Source organism: Euprymna scolopes, chromosome 44, assembly GCF_053919585.1.
Source record: "Euprymna scolopes isolate OS-2025 chromosome 44, ASM5391958v1, whole genome shotgun sequence".
Classification (NCBI taxonomy): Eukaryota; Metazoa; Mollusca; class Cephalopoda; order Sepiida; family Sepiolidae; genus Euprymna; species Euprymna scolopes.
In genome coordinates this window covers 56,710,999-56,721,870 of record NC_136525.1, presented here as the reverse complement: position 1 = coordinate 56,721,870, position 10,872 = coordinate 56,710,999, and positions in this window count along the sequence as shown.

The window sequence follows — 10,872 nt, the reverse complement described above, 5'->3', positions numbered from 1 at the left end:
ACTCGATGAGTGAAAAAAAATCCTTTATGATTGTCGATTTTTATTTATTTATTTTTAAATTCCAAGTGCCTGCTTTGGGAAGCTGTATTTTTTCCCTCGTAGGACAGCAAGTAAAGAGGGACTCAGGTACTGTAACAATACAGATCAACTAGTTTTTAATTCTTTACTTCGACATTTTAAATTGAAAATTACTTTCAAATTAATATTCGAAAGGTTAATAGCTTTCAAGAGTGTCAGGCCGTTGAAAGGGGAGATCGATTGAGATGATTAACATCTGATGTCTTTTATTTCTAACCAAAGTGGTCGGCTCTGTAGAATTAGTTTTTAATGATCATATCAGTAGAAATGTAGTTATTTTGTTTTATGGCATATCGACTCTATTTAGTTGTTTCAATGCTTAAAAAAAAATGTGTCGATACTTCAGGTTCTTTATCAACTATTTCCATCTTATTTGCTGTTTGAAAAGGTGGTTTTCGTCAAAATATTTTTTAAAAATCAAACATCATATCGTATTTGATTCGATACAATGCGTTGGCAAATATTTAGTCGATGATGATAATTGAATTATTCAATATTGTAGTTTGGAAAACATTACTCAATAAATCCCATGTTTGATATTGTTATGGCTCGCAAATAGTCACAAGAAAAACAGAATAACGGATAACAGTTTAAAACCTGTATTACATGAACACAACGGAAAGGTTACAAACGGAAAGTGTTAGCAATTCACCGAGCATGCGAGGGTCGTTGTGGAATTAGATTCCTTCCCGGATCGCCATGCGTTATAGTTTATATGGACGATGGATTAGTCCATTTGGAGGGTGGTTCCCCCTCCACAACAAACGATCATAGACAATACGTAAGTGAAAAGGAAACAGTGTTAGAATCCATACCCATACATAGAAGGAAACTATAAATGTGTGTGTATGGGAAGGTTGGGTTGTTCAATGTCTATATACATACACTTTTAAAAATACATTATTTAAATACCCAACCTCCCCATACACACACATTTATAGTTTCCTTCCCGTAATGGATAAGATTCTAACACTGTTTCCTTTTTCACTTATGTATGGTCTAGGATCGTTTTTTTTTTTTTTTTTCTTCTGCATTTTTTCCTTTTAATATCCTGGGGATGTCCCCTGCAATAAGGGACGAAACGTTGATCACCATTTTATAAATTCATTCGGTTTTTCTTTTTTCAAAACAACATAACGTCAACCATCGCTAGTATTTTTATTTTATTTTTATTCATATATATATATATATATATATATATATATATATATATATATATATATATATATATATATATATATATATGAGCAAACAATTAATAAAATATGTTAAAAAAACACTTTGAAATGAGTTAAAAACATATTTAATCTGTCTGGGTCATTTTGACTTTTGTTTCCCTTTATTTTATTTTATTTTATATTTAAATATATCATCATTTTTTTTTCTCTTTCTCATCCCTGATCTTTTTATATTTATGTCTCGGAAGTAGAGTGAAAAGCATATCTTATTTTTCGTTTATTAATATTATTGGAATCTTTTCTTTTTTCCTTGTACACATTTTTGTGAATTATTCCATGGATTTCTACCTTTGGATTATTATGGACCATCTTCTTCCAATTATGGGATTTCCTTGGATTTTACTTGTACAAATGGAAATTATTTTACTTTCTTGAAGTTTTACATTTGGATTTTACTGTCACTGGATTTTTTATCTTCCTCCAGACTATCCATTCATGTGTAATCACCTTTTTCTTTACCATATTCCCTCTGCTTCACTTTTTTTGTTTTCAAGTAAGATCTTTGACTTACTTGTTGTTTCATCAAATACTTCTGCATGCAAAATCCGATCCTGCATTTTGTAATTCCTGCCCTCTGATGAGAAGGAAAGTATTTCTTCGAAACTCCGGGGATTAAGGACTATCCATTTATCTAGTGTTTCATTTTCAGATTAAATATGTTTTTAACTCATTTCACAGTGTTTTTAAACATATTTTATTAATTGTTTGCTCATATTATAAGCTCTATTTCCTATTTGGTTTTATCGAGCTTTTACATCTGGCTGAGATAACTTTATAAATATTAATTCTTTAATATTTATAATATACTTTAATTTTACCATCTTGGATCATTTTGGTAAGTTTAATTGTAATTTTTATTTTATATATATATATATATATATATATATATATATATATATATATATATATATATATATATATAAATGCCTACTATAGGCACGTTATTTTGCACGTTTGTCACATCTGTAATTAAGAGTTCTTTTATACAACTTCGGAAAGTACTGATGAGCGGGGAATGACAATGCACTTTTGCATAATTAATGTGCGAGGTTAACCTCTTCTATTGCCAAGGAATTAAATCTAACACAAAAGCTTAGTTTCGCGTTGCCCACGAACTGTTCGTTACTTCGTGTCCACAGACGTTCAGCATATTAAATCAAACACTACAAAAAATATACAGAACAAATCACTCCAAAAGACTCTGGCTTAACTAATACAACAAAACTTCAGGAAAACTTCGACTTTATTTATCAACATAGTCTCTTTTTAAGGTTCTGCACAGATTTAAACGGTCCTGGGTATGGCCTTAAAAGACATCTACTTGTGAGCCCTCATTTGGGTGTTGTGGGAAATGTGAAATTCCCTCTTAGTTGTTACTCCATGGGGTTGTAATACTTGTTAGGGAATCTGATGTTACAAGATCGGATTCTATGACTTCCAGGCTAATAATTCACCAACCAACACTTATGTTATTGTTTTAACCTTCCCCTTCGCAAAACTCACTCATGTTCTGTAGGTACGGGTCAAATGAATGCCGATGCTCAAAATGTATAAAAATTTTGACCCCTCTTTTTACTTAAAAAATCACCAAAAATCAGGAAATTAAACAATTTTAATGAAATTTTCAGTATTTATCAAATAATAATCGCGGAACCTTCATGTGGTATGTTCTGTAAGGACCCAAAGTCTTTCTGGAAAGAATTTAACTAGAAAGATATTGGGGAAACGAATGCCAACAACAATCATTTCATTTATTCAAAATGGATGAATGATAACCAACAAATAAATAACAACAATAACAATAACGACAACAACAATTACAACAACAACAACAACAACAACAACAACAACAACAACGGAATCAGCAAGTTTAGTTAGGATACAGAAATAAAATTTGGGAAGCCCGCTGGGGAGATTTCAAATTCGTCCCTCTGAAAACAAACCCGCATCACTAATCATTGGGCCGAAGAAACCCGTAAATCATAATTTTTTTTTTTTTTTTTTTTTTTTTTTTTACATTTCAAACATAACAAATATTGTTTCTAACCGGGTCATATCTGTTTTTGTCGATTCTGGCATCCGGGGTTCAGAAGGTCCGTGAGTTTTTGCCGCCGCAAATAAAGATAAAGACCTTCCTCATTTTGCACGGACAAGATTTCTCTTATGTCTTCGTGAATCTCAGACGAGAGAAAAAGAAAGAGGTCTGTTTATTTGTTTTCAGTTTCTGCCCCGATGATATCAGAGCCGTTTAGTATATACGGCCGCGTCCGCCTTTTATTTATTTATTTAGAGGTTAATCGACGAGTTACGCTAAAATTTTATTTTTTAAGAAACTAGCATTTCGGCCCGGCTTTGCCTGAGTGTTTGGAGGTGTATGCTGAGCAAAAAAAAAAAAAGTTCAATTTTTTTTTAATTTGACCCCTATTATGACCCCTTAAAATTTATTGTTTTGGACTCAAATCAAGTTATTAAGTTAGATCCATGTCCACGGAACCTATATCTAAAATTTCAAGGGTGTAGACCCAAAATTGGCGGAGGAGATTGGTAGAGTTCTCAAAGGTCAAATCGTTGGACTTTGACCCCTTAACAGCCAAATTTCTGGCCGAAACCCGATCACTTCGATTTTCCCAAATCTCAGTACCCTGTATATCAAATTTCGAGTCTGTAGACTAAAAATTGACAGAGTTATTGTGTAGGGAAATGTAAACAGACACACAGACAGACACACAGACACGTTCACTTTTATAGATATACTAGCATGGGTGCCCGGCGTTGCCCGGGTGTTTAGAGGTGTATGCTGAGCAAAAAAAAAAGGGGGGTAATTTTTTAAACTTTGACCCCTATTATGACCCCTGAAAATTTATTGTTTTGGCCTCAAATCAAGTTATTACGTTAGATCCATGTCCACGGAACCTATATCTAAAATTTCAAGGGTGCCCACCCAAAATTGTCGGAGGAGTTTGGTAGAGTTCTTAAAGGTCAAATCGTTGAAATTTGACCCCTTAAAAGCCAAATTTCTGGCTGACACCCGTCACATCGATTTTCCCAAATCTCAGTACCCGGTATTTCAAATTTCGAGTCTATAGACTAAAAATTGACAGAGTTATTGTGTAGGGAAATGTACACAGACACACAGACAGACACACAGACACGTTCACTTTTATAGATATATAGATTTAAAAAATTTCAACGCTTAATAAAATGGCCGATATTATGGTAGACTTGCAGGAACCGTGGAAATTGCATAGTTTTATGCTTTATCTGTTCGAATACTGTTATTTCGACTATTAGGTTACCGTTTGTTTGAAAGTACCCTTACGTCATGTTTTCCCGATGGACCCCAGTTCAGAGAAACCTTAGCTAGTCAAGGGTTGTATCTAGTATCCATTAAGCATCTTCTTAAATCATTTGTTTGTGAAAGTTCAAAATAGCGTATTTGCTTGCCTGACAAGTCTAAATTTGAAATGACATTTTAGTCGATGTTAGGATTTTAGATTTGGGTTAGGATTAGGGTAAGGTCGCGGTTAAATATCAAACAGACTTTCACGCCAATACAACAGTCGGTCCCTTGCATTGCGATAACCTTCTTATACTCCTCTATATCTATTTGCCAGCAATGTTTCAATCAAATTACTTTTCTCTATTATATATATATATATATATAATTATTTTTTTACTATAATAATTAAATACCTACAGACACTAGTGTTTCATCCTTTCGGGATTCTTCAGTGCAGGGTGTCACGATTACTACCAGTCGAACGATTCGAACCCCGCGACACGAGACATCTCTGGCTCGATTAGCGGAGGCCGTATCCATTCGGCTACCATTAACCGTGTGAAATAGCGTTGAATTTTAAACATTTTAATTTAAATGTTCATTACGTCAGACAGTGATCAAATCGTTATACGATGATCTACGCATAAGAGCTAAATTGACCGACTTTTAATTCAACTGAAAGTACTCAACGATAAGAAACGAATTTCTTAAAGGGGCTGTCATAATTACTTTTTTACTATAATAATTAAATACCTACAGACACTAGTGTTTCATCCTTTCGGGATTCTTCAGTGCAGGGTGTCACGATTACTACCAGTCGAACGATTCGAACCCCGCGACACGAGACATCTCTGGCTCGATATATATATATATATATATATATATATATATATATATATATATATATATATATATATATATGGAAATCGACCCAGACAAGGTGTGAAGGCACTTGATGTAAGGAACTAAAAAGAACGTAAGATGATTATCGCAAGGACAAGAGGTTAGTCTTGAAACTACTAAGGTTATATGAAGGAGGAAAGCAATCAGCATAAAAAAGGTTTCACAAACCTTCAGCTCTTGGAAAAGAAGCTACCGGAACAGACTTTCTGCTTGACTTTTTTTTTTTTTTTTTTTACATAGGCATCACCACATTATCAAGGCCAAGAGGCCACTCAAGGATAAGAGTTAAAGAGTGTACAGTAGAAACTGGACATTATAGTAATCATTAGTAATGAAAATTTGGTAAAGTTGATAACTTATATGGAACGACTCATCAAGAACTTATTTACGTTAGACTTGAAGACAACCATATTGTAGTCAGCCGGAAAGCAGGAAAACGGAAGACAATTCCACAGGCGTGCAGTTCTAAGAAAAAAGCTTTGTTCATGGAATCTACATTTAGGTTTAGGCACAGATAAAGAGTGGGGGGAATTATTGATAGTGTTTACAGCTAGACGAGTGTTTCTTGTGAAAGTTGGGCGAGGGGGGACCATAGACTGAAGCTCATTCGAACACTTTCCATGAAAATAACGATACATCAGAGACAAACTCGCAACATCTCTTCTGTGAGATAAAGGTTGCAAGGAAGAGAAAAGGACATCTCCTACGAGGCTACTGTAAAAGATTAAATTAAAAAGATGAATAAATAAAATAAATAAGATATCTGTCGTAATAGCGGTGATAATGCATGGCACCTTTTCTGCTTAAAGCTGACCCGTTTCCACATCCATTTCGCTCTACGATGTTTCAATATTTTCTTTCTTTTTTAAGGACATTCTTTGGTCCCTTTTCTTTTGAAAAAGCTATGTATTCTCGAAATATCAAGGCCTCCACCACTCTGATTATATCAAACAGTAAGTTCATATTTACTGATTTGCGTTTTGATTCTCTTTAAAAATAAATGGATATACAAAGTTTTTTTTAAAAAATGACAAAACAAATATGACCTTCTTTCGGGTGTCCATTTTTGTTCATACGTAACGCCCATACAATAGTCGGCTGCTTGCATTGCGATAACCTTCTTATACTCCTCCATATCTATTTACCAGCGATGCTTCAAGCAAACAACCTCTCTCTCTCTCTCTCTGTCTATATATATATATATATATATATATATATATATATATAAAGAGAGAGAGAGAGAGAATAAATGACAAAAGGTTATATTCCAAAATTCATGATGTTGACCATCTTATAATTTATTCCTTTAATTAAGTTGACTTATATAATTCTTAACAGTATGTTTCGTAGCGCAAAATCAATCACTTAATTATTATATCAATCAGTGAATCTATTATGCCCTTAACTCATCAGGAGAAATAGCAACAATCAATCCGTCAAAAGGAATTGAAGTGTGATTTGACATGATTAAAATCCGAAAATTGGAAAAGAAATTGCAAATACCTTTTTGTTTTACCATTACGCCATATATATATATATATATATATATATATATATATATATATATATATATATATATATATATATATATATATATATAATTTTTTTTAATCTACTATACATACTGGAAATTTGGTTATTCAGACACGTGGAAAACTAATTACAGAGCAATATACAGAATAAATGACAAAAGTTTATATTCCAAAATTCATGATGTTTACCATCTTATAATTTATTCCTTTAATTCAGTTGACTTATACAATTCTTGACAGTATCTGTTTCGGAGCGCAAAATCAATCACTTAATTATTATATCAATCAGTGAATCTATTATGCCCTTAACTCATCAGAAGAAATAGCAACAATCAATCTGTCAAAAGGAATTGAAGTGTGATTTGACATGATTAAAATCTTCCAATTTTCAGATTTTAATCATGTCAAATCACACTTCAATTCCTTTTGACGGATTGATTGTTGCTATTTCTTCTGATGAGTTAAGGGCATAATAGATTCACTGATTGATATAATAATTAAGTGATTGATTTTGCGCTACGAAACAGAGACTGTCAAGAATTGTATAAGTCAACTGAATAAAAGGAATAAATTATAAGATGGTCAACATAATGAATTTTGGAATATAACTTTTTGTCATTTATTCTCTATATTGCTCTGTAATTACATTGAGCTTACTAAATAAGGATTGATATATATTATAAGAAAATATATTTCTACATATATATATATATATATATATATATATATGCTAGCAGAAGTACCCGTCGTTTACTGTTTCAAATCAGCCTACAGAAAATAGACTGTGATTGATGAAAGTATGATAGGTTATGAAAAGGGGGGGGTGTAAAGAGATAGGTTTTGATTCTCAAAAATTTTACCCTAAGCAAAATATCATGAAAGTAAAAATAATTTTCGCGAAAATGTTTTTTTTATATCAACTTTGTTTCCATTCGTAGCCAAGAGTGACCAACAAAATGATGTTTCCTTACAAAGAGAAAATGCTATATATATAATAATATAAATATACAAGAAATAAATGTTACCATTGTCAATAAAAGTTACTTTTATGGTAGAAAAGTTCATTGGTTTGTATTTTTAAGTAGTTTGTAAAAAAAAATGTTTTTTTTTATTCACGAACCGGTTTTAAAAAATCAAAATGGCAGCGACTTTGAAATAGAGAGCCCCGTTTTCAATTTGAAGGAGGGGCACCTGAGCATTCTGTGTTAACAATTTAAGAGAGTTCCGTCAACGTAAGGAATATTTATAAACATATTTTAATGTTTTCCGTAATTTTGTGCTTGAGGAATATTCGATTATGGCATGTGTAGTTTATATAAAAATTCATTTAAGTAGTCATCGCCTCAAATTTTGTTTTAATTTCGGTTCGCTGAAATTATTTCAAGAAAAGAGCATTAAAAACTATTTCAAAACAAAAAAACATGAACTGAATTTTTATTGACTATGGTAACATTTATTTCTTGTATATTTATTTTTTTGGGTAGTCGTTTGTTGGTGTTCTGCTAAACACTCTTACTAAATAATATCGACGAAATATCGTAAAACAAAGAAACAAAAAGAGTTTTGAAAAATAATGAAGCGTTACTTACTTTAGTAAAATAATCCGAAACAGGAAAGTGGGATATTAAAAATGTAAACACGTAATTACTTTAGTTTTTTAAAGCAAAGAATCGATATGAATATGAATAAGAAGAAAATGGCGCCCTTTTCAAGCAGAACAGCTTCGTTTCAGTTTTACAGTATTAAATGGTGTAGTATTGCGCCGTCGGGTTCAGGGTTGTACTATTGTAATGTAAAGAACACGCAGAAAGGGTTGTAATCAACTGAATTCCTTCTAGTACACTGACAAAAAAATCTTAAACAGATATATAAATAAAAATCTTTAAGGATTTTTTCCTTCTTTTGACACGATAACAAGTAACATTCTTATTTTTTATTATTTATCTATTTATCTATTTTCGAAAGAGTGCCACGTGCTAGTGGAGAAGGAAAAAAACAGAGTTATGCAAAAGTTGTGTCGAGAATTGTCTACAGTTCCGACTTTTTCTTTTGTTTTTGGCTTTCACTTCACTAAGAACGTGAATTTATGAGGTGAATTTATTCGACACAATATGATTCAACTCAAAAAATAAATAAATAAATAAAAGCTAACGTGAATTAAGATTAAAGTTAAGATGTTATTATGGACCGTCACCTCTTTTAAAAAACCTTGTTAAACTTTGTGACATATTTACATTCTATGGAGGTCAGGCGTGAACGAACACCCCATAATTTTATTATACCATATTTCTTCAAACAGAAACATAATTATCAAAGTATACTTACGCAAATAGATATGAAAAGTCTTTGTTAAAGTTTATGCCATATTTCCATCCAGTACAAGCGCGAACGCAGACCCCACAATTTTATCATACCATCCCTATTTTAGTTTAAACATACTTATCAAAGTATTCTTATGTACATCTATATCAAAAACCCGTGTCAACTTTTTTCTTTTATATATATATACAGGGGTTGGACAAAATAATGGAAACACCTGACATTTTGACTTGAAATTTTCTAATATGGTTTGAACAGTTAACAAATGAAATATTTTTGTGTGTTTTGTTTTATGATGTTTTCTAGTGAAGCTGGTATTTAAAATAGCTGTTTCTTTTTACGGGTATTTATTTAAAAATTATCATAATATACAGAAATGCGAGACCTTTCGGATTTTCAAAGAGAACAAATTGTTGGAGCTCGTATGGCAGGCGCTAGTGTAACCGAAACTGCTCAAATTCTTAGTGTTTCAAGAGGTACTGTATCAAAAGTGATGACTGCTTTAAAAAAGAAGCAAAAACTTCCTCGGCCAAGCAAAATTCTGGTAGAAAGAGAAAGCTGTCTGAAAGAGACCGTCGAGCTTTAAACCGAATTGTGAGAGTAGATCGCAAGACTACTGCCCCTAAAATCACTGCTGTACTCAATGAGCACCTGCAGAACTCAGTTTCTACAAAAACAGTTCGCAGGGAGCTGCACAAGGCTAGATTCCATGGAAGAGCTGCAATCAGAAAACCTCTTCTATCAAAAACCAATGTTTCAAAACGCCTAGAGTGGTGTAGAAACCTCCAGACTTGGTCAATAGAACAGTGAAAAAATGTGATCTTCTCTGACGAATCCTCTTTTTCATTATTTCCGACCTCTGGCCGTGTGTACGTTTGGAGACAACCCAAAGAAGCTTATGAGCCAACCTGCCTTCTCCCAAACGTCAAGCATGGCGGTGGTTCTGTGATGATCTGGGGAGCCATTTCTTGAAAATCTGCAGTGCCAATGATCTCCTTCATGGAAGAATTAACAGCCGCGACTATTTGAGAATTTTGAGTGACCAAGTCCTTCCTATGGTTAGGGAACTGTTTCCTGGTGGAGATGCCTTTTTCAAGATGATAATTCCCCAATTCATGAATTAGAATTGTTAAACAATGGCACGATGAGCATTCTGATGAACTAGAACATCTTATCTGGCCACCACAATCCCCCAGACCTCAACATTATCGAACCTTTATGGTCGATTTAAGAGGTTCAACTGAGAAGTAGATTTCAACCGCCATCGTCTTTAAAAGAACTGGAGGCTGTTCTAACGGAAGAATGGGCAAAAATTCCTTTGAAAACCATTTAGAATTTGTATGAATCAATACCTAGAAGAATTAATGCTGTACTTGCTTAAAAAGGTGGACCTACACCATATTAAAATAAATTTCTTAGATTTTTCAAGGTGTTTCCATTATTTTGTCCAACCCCTGTATATGTATATATATATATATATATATATATATATATATATATATATATATATATATAAATCGGC